Source organism: Polypterus senegalus, chromosome 11 (assembly GCF_016835505.1).
Source record: "Polypterus senegalus isolate Bchr_013 chromosome 11, ASM1683550v1, whole genome shotgun sequence".
NCBI classification, from domain to species: Eukaryota; Metazoa; Chordata; class Cladistia; order Polypteriformes; family Polypteridae; genus Polypterus; species Polypterus senegalus.
Genome location: NC_053164.1, coordinates 20,242,918 through 20,256,487, shown reverse-complemented (window position 1 = coordinate 20,256,487; position 13,570 = coordinate 20,242,918).

Genomic DNA, 13,570 nt, shown 5'->3' with positions numbered 1-13,570 from the left:
ACCTGGACCCTACAGAGGTGGCACAGGTAGTCCAACTTCTCCAGGATGGCACATCAATACGTGCCACTGCCAGAAGGTTTGCTGTGTCTCCCGGCATAGTCTCAAGGGCATGGAGGAGATTCCGGGAGGCAGGCAGTTACTCTAGGAGAGCTGGACCAGGCCATAGAAGGTCTTTAACCCATCAGCAGGACTGACTGGTACCTGCTCCTTTGGGCAAGTAGGAACAGGATGAGCACTGGCAGAGCCTACAAAATGACCTCCAGCAGGCAGGCCACTGGTGTGAATGTCTCCGACCGAACAATCAGAAACAGACTTCATGAGGGTGGCCTGAGGGCATGACGTCCTCTAGTGGGCCCTGTGCTCACTGCCCACCTGGCAACGCGGAGATCGATTGGCATTTGCCACAGAATACCAGAATGGGCAGGTCCACCACTAGTGCCCTGTGCTTTTCACAGATGAGAGCAGGTACACTCTGAGCACATGTGACAGATGTGAATTGGTCATGATGGCCACAAAGGTCAGTGAGCTTGGCTTTAGCACCTGGTTCTCCTGACCAACCGACCCGAGAGTGTCAGGTTAGAAAATCACACTTCCTCCACCCTGACCCTGAGGGGTCTCACAGGGCTGTGTGTACTGAGCCCCTAACTCCACGGCATCTTCACTTATGATTGTGTTACCATACAGAGAGAATAAAAAGTCTTACATACAGTGCTGCCAATCCTGTCAAAACTTATTCCACCTTTATTGCAAAATTGCAGTCTATACAAAAAAGGTGAAAACAAATCAGAAACTGTTTATTAAAAAAATAATTCTACAAAATCCTGGTGTCATTTAGTGTGCAGACCCCCTTTAATAATCGAGGGTGTGGCTCCGAATCCACCAATCACGATGAGTCTCATGTCAAATAGCAGTTAGTCGACACCTGGCATCAGTTAATGTGGCTCTGACTCCACTCTGGTAAAGAGCGGCTGTTCCTGTACGTTTATTCGGATATCCTTCAAAAGCCATGGAGGTCCGCAAAGAGCTTTGGAAACATGAATGGGATCTTGTCATTGAAAGGTATCAGTCAGGACAGTATCCAAAGCATTAAACACCCCATGGAGCACGGTGAAGACAGTTATGGATGAGTGGAGATAATATGGCTCAATAGTGACTCAACCAGGATCAGGACGTACCTTCAAGATTGATGAGAAGACCAGGGGCCTCATGTATAAACGGTGCGTACGCACAGAAACGTTGTGTAAGAACTTTTCCACATTCAAATCGCGATGTATAAAACCTACACTTGGTGTAAATCCACGCACTTTTCCACGGTACCTCATGTCTTGTCGTACGCAAGTTCTCCGCTCGGTTTTGCAGACTGGCGGCACCCAGCGTCAAAGCAATGCTACTGTTCCTGTATGGTTACACCTTATTTTCCTGACGCGGCTTTATAAATACACCGAAACTAACCGCATATTGTTTATTAGTGTAATGCATCTGATTGTAATTAACTTGTAACAATATAATGGTCCAGGGAACAGCCATAGTATTCCAAATACCAGAACTGCTTTAGTGTTGTTACTCTCACTTCTTCTTCTTCTTCTTTCAGCTCCTCCCGTTAGGAGTTGCCACAGCGGATCATCTTTTTCAATATTTCTCTCACTGCACCACTCAGAGTATTTATATCACAGTATCTGAGTGTGAATCACAGCAGCAGCTGATCGGAAAGAGAATTATCGGTATACAGCTTCAAGGACACGCTGTCTCAGCCACTGCAAAATGTTTTAAAGCCTTTCCTGTACGGACCTCGCGGTTCAGAAACAGAAACGATATCATTTATAAGGTGAAATTCAGCAAAATATGTTTATTAAATTATACAGATAAAACTTTAACTTCATTTAAATAATCTATATTCTTCACTGGGAGTGTCGTTAAGGATAGAATAATTAAACATGTACTACGAAGATATTTCAATGTTCTTTAAACGTTTTGAAGAATCGGCGCTAAGCTTACAGATGGCTTAACGTCTATTACAGAGATGATTGTGTGGCGATCGGTTACTTGGGGAAAGAAAAGCACTGACTGCAGTGGCGGCTACGCCAATATATATTGAATATAAAACAGAAAGAGAAAATAACAACACAGCTAAAAACACAGCGACAAATTTTGGCAAAAGTTAAATGCTTGTGTCATGAGCACGAGGCGGCTATGCAGTGTCTGCAACGGACGAGGCCATCCGCAGTGCATAAGCTACCTTACTGACATTGGCGGGTGAAGGAGCCACCGATTCTTCCTCTGCTCAGTGCCACCACAAGCCTAGAGCCGCCCCTGATTGTACTGCTGCAATAAATTATTTCATCGAAGAGAAACCCATGTTTAATAACGTGCTTTAACTCCTATCATCATGAAAATGATATCACGTATACATCTCAGTATTTTAGTTATTCAGAGAGCTGTAATATCACGAATGTAATGGACTCTGTGTCCAGTTGGAGGAAGAGAGCCGGTTTAAGAAGCAAGTAGTGATTCACACACATAGAGCACATACGAGTAGAAGATCAAATACAAAACAAAGCATGTAACGTGCTACTTTAATTACGATGTGATTTGAGAAACTGGTTAATTAAACGATTTTAAGATGAAGTTTATAATGTTCTACTAAATGACAAAATAAACCACGTGATTAAAGTGGAAATGTCGAGATTGAAGTTGACATTTCGTGCTTTTTCCCCACCGTGTGCCTTTTTTCTCTGTACCCTAATAAGCTTTCATATGACACTCAGACAGTGGGCTACAACTCGCCTTTTCACGGCGACTTTGATATGTGACTTCTTTTTTATTTCCGGCACTGTGTGATTTGTGAATGTGAGCTCCGACACGCTATGTCACTCGATCAACTTCCTTTTGTTGATTATACCACGGTTTATTTGAACAAATAGTATGTTTTTCCTTTGCCTCCACTTGGTATTCGCTGAAATTCTTATATTTTCCCCCGTGCTTTTCCCATTGTCTTTTTTCACAGAAGGCTGCGCTTAAGGGCGATTTATATTGATTTGCATATCCAAATAGGCGTAATTCTGGGAGGAGTTGGAGCGTTACATAATGCGCGTGCACAAGCGTTAGTTTTCACGCTGATTGGGATTTATGTAGCGGAAGAACGTGGAAGTTGGAGTACGCACAGATTCCTGCATCTGGATTTTTCTGTGCGTAAGCACATTTCGGCTTTTGTGCTTACGCCGTGTTATAGTGCGAGTTCTACGCACGGCGTTATACATGAGGCCCCAGGAGAATACTGGTCATGGAGGTCACAAAGAGGCCTACAGCAACATTAAAGGAGCTGCAGGACTTCCTGGCAAGTACTAGTTGTTCCCTACATGTAGCAACAATCAGTCGTATTCTTCATATGTCCGGGTTGTGTGGTGGGGTAGCAAGTCAAAAGCATTTTCTCACAAAGAAAAACATCCAAGCCTGGCTGAACTTTGTAAAAAGGTATCCCCAGTCTCCCACAACCACGTACAAAAAAAAAGTATTGTGGTCTGACGAGACCAAGGTTGAACAATTTGGCCAAAATTTCAAAAGGGATTTTTGGTGCTAAAACACCACCCAGCACATCATCTAAAGAACACCGTAGCCGCCAGAAGACAGCATTGTGGCGCTGGGGCTTTAGTAGCAGTGGATGGAGTCACGAAGAGCTCCACGTATCGGTCCATCGTGGCACAAAACCTTTAGGCATCTGTTGGGATATTGAAGATGAGAGGAACTTCACCTCTCAGCCTGACAACCACCCAAAGCATACATCAAAATCAACAAAGCGATGGCTTCATCAAAGGAGAATCAACGTTCTGGAATGGCCCAGCCAGAGCCCACCCAGACTGGTGCACAGGAGATCCCCTCGTCATTTGACAGATCTGGAGTACAGATGTGCCAGACTGCTAAGACTCTTACTGACAAAGACGGAGTGCTGGAATACAATCAAGAGGGGCTTCGACTAAGTAATAGTTTAGGGGGTCTGCACCCTAATGACACCAGGACTCTGTAGGATTTTTTCACTAAACCGTTAGATTTGTTTTCACCTTCTTTGTACAGACTGCAGTTTTGTAATAATGGCGGAATAAGCTCTGACAGGTATTTCACTTGGTTTTATGTTTTTATCATACAAAGCCTGCCATTTTGGCGAGTTTGCGGTGTAGACTTGTTATATGCACGTTAGCTAATCAGAGCTAATAGGCGGAGTGGCGGCTCTGAGGCTAAGGATCTGCCCTGACAATCGGAAGGTTGCTGGTTTGAATCCCGTAAATGCCGATAGGGACTCTGCTCTGTTGGGCCCTTGAGCAAGGCCCTTAACCTGCAATAGCTGAGTGCTTTGAGTAGTGAGAAAAGCGCTATATAAATGCAAAGAATTATTATTATCAATCTAATCAACACAAAAATGTTTGAGGTTTGGTATCTCGCTCCCTACGTGTGCCTTCTACTGTGTCTCAAGTCTCAAGTCTCAGGCTCTGCCATCTTGAGGGGACTTGCTTGCCTCTTTTTGAGGACCACCAATGGTACCCTCACTGAAATCATCACTCATACTCTTGTAAAGATGTCCCGTCTCTGGAGGCTAATTGGGTTGAGTCATAGTAGTATTCAGCGACCCATTTTGTTCATTCTGTGGTCATTGAAATGTTCAATTTTACCAATCAGGAAATCAACTTCACACCCTTAAAGTCTCACGTCATCATCCCTACCACTGAGCCTCCAAAGCCTAACTTACCAATCTGATTGCTTGGAGTGTCAAGACAGACCACAAGAAACAAATGCTACCATTTTAATGTATAGTAGATTAAGAAACTAAAATCTCTCCTTTCCTAAAAGTATTGAGACCCTTTTTCTGTGGCACTGCAGATTGAGCTCTGAGCCCATCCCGTTTGCTTTATTTCTTCTTTAGAGATGTCTAGAACTTGTTTGGAGCCCACCTGTGTGGGCACCCCTGTGTATGCAAGGTTCCACAGGGGAGAACAAAGAAAGAACAAAGCAAGGGAATGAAAGCATTGGTTACAAACTTCTTTCTAGAGTCGGCTCTCCAATCAAACGAAGTAGCCGTCCAAGCAGAGTTTCAGACGTGCTCGGTCGCACAGCAGCACTCCATCACGCAGGTGTTTCTGGTGGAGAGGCCAGATGGACACCACATTTGAGCATGTGACGTTCCACTCGGACTCAAACAGAGCAAAGAAAAAAAGAAAACCTGGTGGGACGGGAGAACTCTGGGCAGAACTCAAAGCACTTTGTGTGTGACAAACACCAATTGTTGCTCGTCACCTGACTAATATCATCCCTACGACAAAGTATCGTGGTGGCAGCAATCACAATTGGAGGCTCCTTTCTCAGTGGCAGGGACAGGGGGAAATCAGTCAGACAGGAGGGAAGAATGAATGCAGCCAAATCCAGGGAGTGGGCCTTGAAGATAAATTTTCCCAGAGCATAGAACACGAGAACGAGAATGAACTGAAGCCAACTGCCAAGACAACACTGGAGGGGCTTTGGGACAAGTGGTAGTGCCCCCACCCCCCCAGACAAAACTTAAACCCCATAGAGAGAGACCTGAAGATGACACCTTACAGACACTTGCCAGCCAATCTTTTGGGGTTTGAGAGGATCGGCCACAAAAAAAAAAGGGATCAGCTGCCCAAAAGCAGGAGTCTAAGCTTAGAGAGACTTAAACCTGCAAGTGCTGCCAAAGGGGCTTCTAGAAGGTACTGAATTAAGGGGAAGAATGCTTGGACTTGTAACACATTTGCAGACCTCTCTGTTAACGTCGTCACTTTCTCATTATGGATTATGGAGTGTAGATTGAGGGGCAATTGAACCTACATCACCATGCAATGTTGCGGAGAGTGAAGAGGCCTGAAAATTTTCTGATTGTGTGTGTATATATTATATACTAGCCGTCTCCAGCACTTCCGTCCGTGTGGTTGTGAAACAGGACAGTAAGGAGGGCCCTACCCGGCTCCCCACTCCTGACGTCATGCTTCCTCCTCCCCTTGGCCCGCTGCGTCTCTCTTAACTCAGTACCGCAAGCAAACTCCGATACTTGGAGCGATGAGAGAAAAATCGCAAAATCAACTGGAATGGTCAAGTAAATTATAGGAAGAAAAAAAAAAACCTGATCTAAATCCGTTAAGTAGTTCCCTCGTGAAAAGCAGACAGACGTTGGATTTCATAGGATATATATCTCTCGATTATAATAAAAAAAATATTTTTATTCTATGACGAGATGTAATCTTTTGAAGAGAGACACTTTCACGTCAAGCAAGACGAGACTTTGTGCGAAGAGATTTAATCATGCCCGGGGCCGAAAATAAAAGACAAAGAGTAGATCACAAAGTAGAACGTTGTAAAGAATTCAAAAACATCAGCGCCAGACACACGCACACTAGAGATAATGAAAGTACGAAAATTTAAAAGTCTCAAAAAAAACGATAGTAAAGATCACATTAGCACAAACAAACGGAAATTATTACTCGCTGAAATAACCGAACAGTGAAATAAGATGGAATATATTGTTTGGATTTAAACTTTAAAGTTGGAGACTTGTAGATCGCGTTGTCATCAGGGAAAGTAGTGTTTCTTCCCAATTAAGAGGCGTTTCCGTATAAATTAAAGGATTGGTTGTTTGGTGAAAGTGAAACCCCGCGAGAGAAAATTTCAGGCCCCGTGAGACAAGACTTTATGCAAAGAGATTTGGAAAAGTCCCGATCACATCTAAAACATTAACAACCACACACACGGTTCAATCAGTTCTCATCTGTGTGAATGCCATTGTCAGACACATTTCGTGTAGAGAGAAACAAACTATATTCACTCACAGGATACGTTGCGTTGTCACGATGCAATTCCAAACACAGAATCAAAATTCAATGCGATATTGATGAAAAGGTAAAAGCAAAAAGAGGTCGAATATATGAACATAAGTGATATGACAGAAGTATGTAGATATTGTTTGGCTTTAAACTTTAAGTCGTAGACTTGCACATCGTCTACTTCGTGTTGCCATCAGGGAAAAGTAGTGTTTCTTCCCAATGAAGAGGCGTATCTGCGAAAATTAAAAGATTCTTGTTTGTAAGCGGCAGAGAGGTGAAGGCAGGGGGTTTGGTGAGCAAAGCCCCCTGGTGTGTGTGTGTATTAGAACACTCGAGACGAGAACAGGCCATTCAGCCCAACAAAGCTCGCCAGTCCTACCCACTAATTTCTTCCAAGAAAACATCGAGTCGAGTTTTGAAAGTCGCTAACGTCTTACTGTCTACCACACTACCATCACTCATTCCAAGTGTCTATCGTTCTTTGTGTAAAGAAAAACTTCCTAATGTTTGTGCGAAATTTCCCCTTAACAAGTTTCCAACTGTGTCCCTGCGTTCTTGATGAACTCACCGTCTCGATTCACTGCACTAATTCCCTTCATAATTTTAAACACTTCACGCAGGTCTCCTCTTAATCTTCTTCTCCTTAAACTGTAAAGGCTCAGCTCTTTTAATCTTACTTTATAACTCCCCTGTAGCCCTGAATCAGCCTAGTCGCTCTTCTCTGAACCTTTTCTAGCGCTGCTATGTCGTTTTTATAGCCTGAAGACCAAAACTGCACACAGTACTCAAGATGAGGCCGGACCAGCATGTTATAAATTATAATACATATGAGAGAGAGAGAGAGAGATGTAAAAGATGAAGAATATAAATAGTTGGCTGAAGTGGTGCATTTCCACCTTGCAGGATGTTCGTTGCAGTCCAGTTTTGGGGGTTGTAGGCCATCTTGGTGGCTGCGCATCATCAAAACGAGAAAAAACAAATTGTGCAGCTCAACAGCTCCTATGGCCAGGGCAGGCAGAGATGTGGTGGTCTGCACAGCTCAGAAGGGGTTTCAAATCTACCTCAGTCTTTGGACACATTTTATATTGCACATCCTGCAGTTTAAGATGGCCACTTTTGTAGATTTGTCACCCACAGAGTTAGAGAGATCAGCATTAAGCCACAACGAAGCTCCATAAGCAAAAACACAAAATGCAGAAAGGGGGTGGGATGCAAAGCAACATGGGAACCTTTATATATATTTAAAAACAAACAATACCCTCATGTTTATTTTGCATTAATGTTGTTTCATTTAGCAGTGGGTTATGAATGTTTCAGTGCCCCATCAGAGGCTGCAGCACCAGCATCAAATGCCAACTGGCCAAGCACAGCACATGTGGGTTTTTACACAAAAGCAAACAGGATATCATAAATGACCCACTGGGGAAAATAAGGGGAAGGAAAGCCATCATTAAGGATGACAACAGACAGAAAGCAAGCAACAATGATGGGGGGGTCACTTGGGGTGAGCATTAAAAGAGGACTTTCAAAATGTCCTGCAGGCCACCAAACCCTGCAGTTTCCTCTTTTATGTAGTTAAGTGCCGCCAACTTCAAGAAAAGACCAGAGGTTTTTATAAACAAAGCATGAGATCCCATTTAGACCCAAAATATTCCAAAACTAGACGTCTGTCCAAATGTACACAGAGGCCTGCCGCACTACACACAGGCTCCATGCTGTTAATGGAAAAGAGCCACGGTCCACATCATGTACATGTGCTGCGGATTTGGACCCCTCAATGCCTTCCTAGAGGGAGGATCAGCAACACATTTAAAAGTCCCAGAGGACCACAATGCTGGACGAGGTACCTTTTATTCTGTATTTCTAGATGATCACCAAGATGTTCAAAAAACTAATGTGTAATAATTGCACATTAAATGCATGTAAGGATAGAGAAGACATCCCCGAGGAGAACAGGCAGACGAGCATTCACCTACACTGCACCTTGGAATGAACTCACAATGCAAATTCAGACAAGAGGAACTGTGCAGAAACCACCAGCACTTGAAACAGATGGGACCTAAAGGACAAACATAAGGGCCGTTTTTATATATAAAAAAAAAGGCACCCACCAGCCATGTCCTTTTTAATAAGGTCGATAATGGACAAGAGTCTGTGTTGGTGCAAACGTCTGATTGCTATATCAGTTATATGCCATTTAGTATGGTAATCATTATTTGATATAAGTGCTAATGTTTGTGATGCACCACCTGTTGGAGTGAAAAACACAATGCATTTTAATACAAATATATTACAAAATACTGTACATTCTAAATGATGGTGCACTGTAAACATCAATCCTGAATGTGCTGGGGTCTATGTTGATTAATTAGATTTCAAATTGCCTTAGGTGGGCAGCACAGCAAGTTGCCAACAATTTAGTTCATGGCTCTTACACACACTACTACGTTTTCTGATGTTATGCCACTTTTTAACCACCTTGTGCCCGAGTGCCTCTCACATGCTGCTGTTTTATGGCCGGCTACTGCACCAACTGCGGAAAAAACACCCGGACCAGGACAACTGCCCAGAACTAATAAACGGATCCATGCACCATCTATATAAAGTACATATTTATATCTATATAAAACTAGGCAGACTGGCTTAAAATACAAATGCATGCTAATAAAAGTTTGAGATTTCTCTTACAGCAGTGCTGCTGCAAATTACTGAAATGGTCGGAAAAAAGTTACACAAAAGTCGCTTTCTAGCATCAATCATTCAAGCATCTCTCATCTACACACAGAGTGAGTTCATCTCCAACAACGGTTAATGAAATGATTAAATTTAGATATCCATTATGCTACCGATGTAACTGTCAGTCAGTCAGTCAGTCATTGTCCAAACAGAGCCAATCCCAGCCAGCACAGGGCACAAGGCAGGAACAAATCCCCGGGCAGGGTACCAGCCCACCACAGTGCACACACACACACCAAGCACACACTAGAGACAATTTAGGACCGCCAATGCACCTAACCTGCATGTCTTTGGACTGTGGGAGGAAACCCACGCGGAAACGGGGAAAACATGCAAACTCCATGCTGGGAGGACCCGGGAAGTGAACCCAGGTCTCCTAACTGCGAGGCAGCAGCGCTACCACTGTGCCACCATGCTATCTCCGATGTAATTATTTCATTTGTAAACGCCATATTACCACACAGAATTGCAAGAAAACTTCTTACTGAAACATGCATGGACTTCATCCAAATGTTTACAAAACAGATTTTCTTTTGATTGGATCAACAGAGTACCGTGGTTGAAGCAAGTGTCACTATCAACTATGAAGCTGAGAAAGTAAGAAAGTGACTGGTAAAATGGTCCAAAATTTTTTAAATGCCCCCAATTTCCCGTTTTCACCGAAATTGATGCAGTTTTAGAAAGGAGAAGTTTAGCATTTTCCAATTCAAAGTTAATTCTTCACAAACCTGGTATATACAGTAGGAAAAATAAGTATTTGATCCCCTGCTGAATTTGTAAGGTTGCTCACTTACAAAGAAATAAACAGTCTTCATTTTTATGGGAGTTTCATTTTGAGAGAATCAACCAAAAAATCCAGTAAACACACATTACATAGAAGTTCTTGCCGATGGTCTTGTAGTTCATTCCAGCCTTGCGCAGGTCTTGTCCTGGACGTCCTTTGACAGCACTTTGGTGTTGCCCATGGTGGTGAAGAGGCTGGAATGGAAGAAATGGATTCTGTGGATGGGTGTGCTTTATACACAAGTTGAGATCAGGAGTATCTGTGATTGATTGTAATCACAACAAATCTGTGGAAGCTAGAATTCTGGCTGGGTTGTAGGGGATCAGATTCTTATTTCACTCAATGACTTGCAAATCAATTTATAAATTTTATGTAATGTGTTTTTTTTCTGGATTTGCGGTTGACATTCTGTCTCTCTCCATTAAAATGAAACTACTATAGAAATTACAGACTTGTTCATTTCTTTGTAAGTGAGCAAACCTACAAATTCATCAGGGGATCAAATACTTAAGAGTAGGGGAAATAAGTATTTGCCACATGGAATTGTGTTCTGAAGTTAAGAATTTCCAATACATTTAATTTAAAAAAAGCTAATGGGGCACCACCAGATAATAGAAGCCTAAAAACGTATCATTGAAAAGACAAATTATGATACAAGAATACATTCCAACTGTGATTCTGATGCATGTTTGTAGTAATAAAAGTGATCAGAATATACAGTAATTGTATCACATATTCTTGGACATTTTTTCTTTCGGTAAAGGATACATTTTCTATTTTCTTGTGCAAGTTCTCACATAAACACAGAAGAAAATCAAAACAAAAAACCAACCACGTGGCACGAAAAGTTTACTGTGATTTGGTCTTTAGGGAAGAAGCCACATCCTTGCTAATGAGGTGTGCACAGCTAATGGTGTTTTAAAATTGGTTAATCTTACACCTAATGATGTCTTCTTGTTTAAAATTCATGTACTGTATAAGCTTTTTAACAATGTGTGTACATATAATTGCAAGGCGCAGATCAATGCCCGACAACTGTCTTGGATTTATTCAGAAAGTTTAAGCTTTTATTTTCTGGTGGTGTTCCATGCCCCATTAGCCTCCACTGTAAAGCACCAGTGCAGGCAAGGTATTCTTTCAAATTTATAGAAAATGCTTACCTTTAGAACACAATTTGCATGACAAGTATACATATTGTCACACACATGCAGATGGGAGGCGGTCCATGAGCTTAACCGAGGGTAAAACGCTGGGTTGACGGGTGATGAAGTGCATGAATGTCTCCTCACCCTCCTCTGCAGAACCACAGACGACGGACTACAGCCTAACCAATTTCCACTTCCCTCTCCAGACCACGCCCTCCTGCTGTCCTCACTTCCACCGGTGCCTTGTTGGAACCCCCTCTTCCTTTTCACTGCCTATAAAAGCAGACACGTGCCTTCCCCAGCTAGTTCCATTCAGGACTTAGTCTTTTGAGGTTTCTCAGAGATCATAACTTCTGAACATAAACAAGGTGGATCCACAAACTGCTTTCTTGTTTCTCTGTTTTTTCTCAATATATGTTTGTGAAGAATTTACTTCAAACATACCAAACCTATCTTTAAATGCCTGTGTTCTCTGAAACTAAAGCACAGAAAGAGAATCTTGTATACTTCAACCACTGTTAATTGGTTGTATTGTGAGGCACCCATCATGCAAACTCTCAGAAATTCTTCAGATCCACTTGAGGCTTTGGATCTGACAGATCCCATTTGTCAATTTCCTCCACTTTCCTAGTTGCTTTGTAAGGTTTTGGAAACCACATTCAGACAATTTAGCTATCTTTGCAATTTCTCTCAAGGAAAGACCTATACTTGTAAGGGTTATATATAATGGTCTGTCTTCTTAATTTACTTTGTTCTCCCTGTTATAGTAGTGATATAGAATACAATACTGTCAATATAATTCTGCAGTGGGTGAAGTAGCACAGCTTGTTCAAACTCCGCTTTATTATTACAGACAGGGAGTTTGTAAGTAATCAATAGAAATACTAAAATAGTCAAAAATGAATTAAAACAACCACACTGCAACTTGGAAATTTGAGAGCTTGCTGTTTTGTATACATGTGTAAATATAAACAAAATACAGTATATACCCCACAGGTGGAAAGTTTTTGAACATTCCAATTTTTTTTCTTTTTTTAATTCAAACAGTTCAAGTCCAGTAAAAACCTGGAATGGTACAAAAGTGGTATACTGCCAGACATTTAAAAAGTATAGTTAAGAACATGCAACTTTTCTGTAGCAATAGGGGTTTTAAAAGTTTAAACAATAGCTGCAGGTGTCCCAATTTCTGAGGATTACTTATAAACTCCTGGATTCTGTGTTTCCAAGAACACATTTTGTTAAGGTGGTAAGGAACTCAATTCTTACAATAAATTTCATGCTACAAATCTTTGGTTTTAGATTTTGTAATCTGAACTGGTTCAGCTGCCACCATATTGAGCACCCATTAATAGGATGCTGGTCTGTACTTGAGGTGGAGTCGGGTTAAAGTTTCATCCATAAATGCAGCTCACAAGTGTGTTTGGATCAAAAAGCCTTTGTGCTTTATTATTCTGTTCTTTATTTTCTGTTCTACTGGCATCAGACCTTTACTTTCCTTTTCTGACTCAGATTTTTTCCTTCACATTTAATTTCTTTAGTACTTGCTCTCAATCTCCCGGTTTTGGACCTTGCTGTTGCAAGGACAGCCCCAGTCTCATGATCTGCCTCATTATTCTCTTTCTAGTATAGCAGAACAACTAGAAAACAGTTTCTAAATACATTTGGAATCACCCAGAAATGTTTGTGTTTTTGAAAGAAATGGATACTAATTTTTTGTAAGGTAAGAAGCTCCTCTATCCTACAGATACTGTTCCTTAATCAAAAAATGAAATACAAAAGCAGCAAAGCTAGCAACAAGTAACTAAACTTTCATATAAAACAGGCTGAAATGAGAAAGGCCAACACCAAAACATCCAGTCCTTGTCACAACGGGGAACAAATGTTTTAATTTTTCAACCTGCTCTTTGCAATTTTATTCATAATTCTGAAGCAGCACAAACCGATTACTGATGTCGTCATTTGTAGGAGATGTGTATTTGATTCCAGCAGGCAAATCACAAAGCCTTTTTGTTTTTTTTAATTAGAGAGAGATCAAAAAAAAAGTAGCTGGTGAATGCCAATGTTGTGGTTGTTTTACAGTG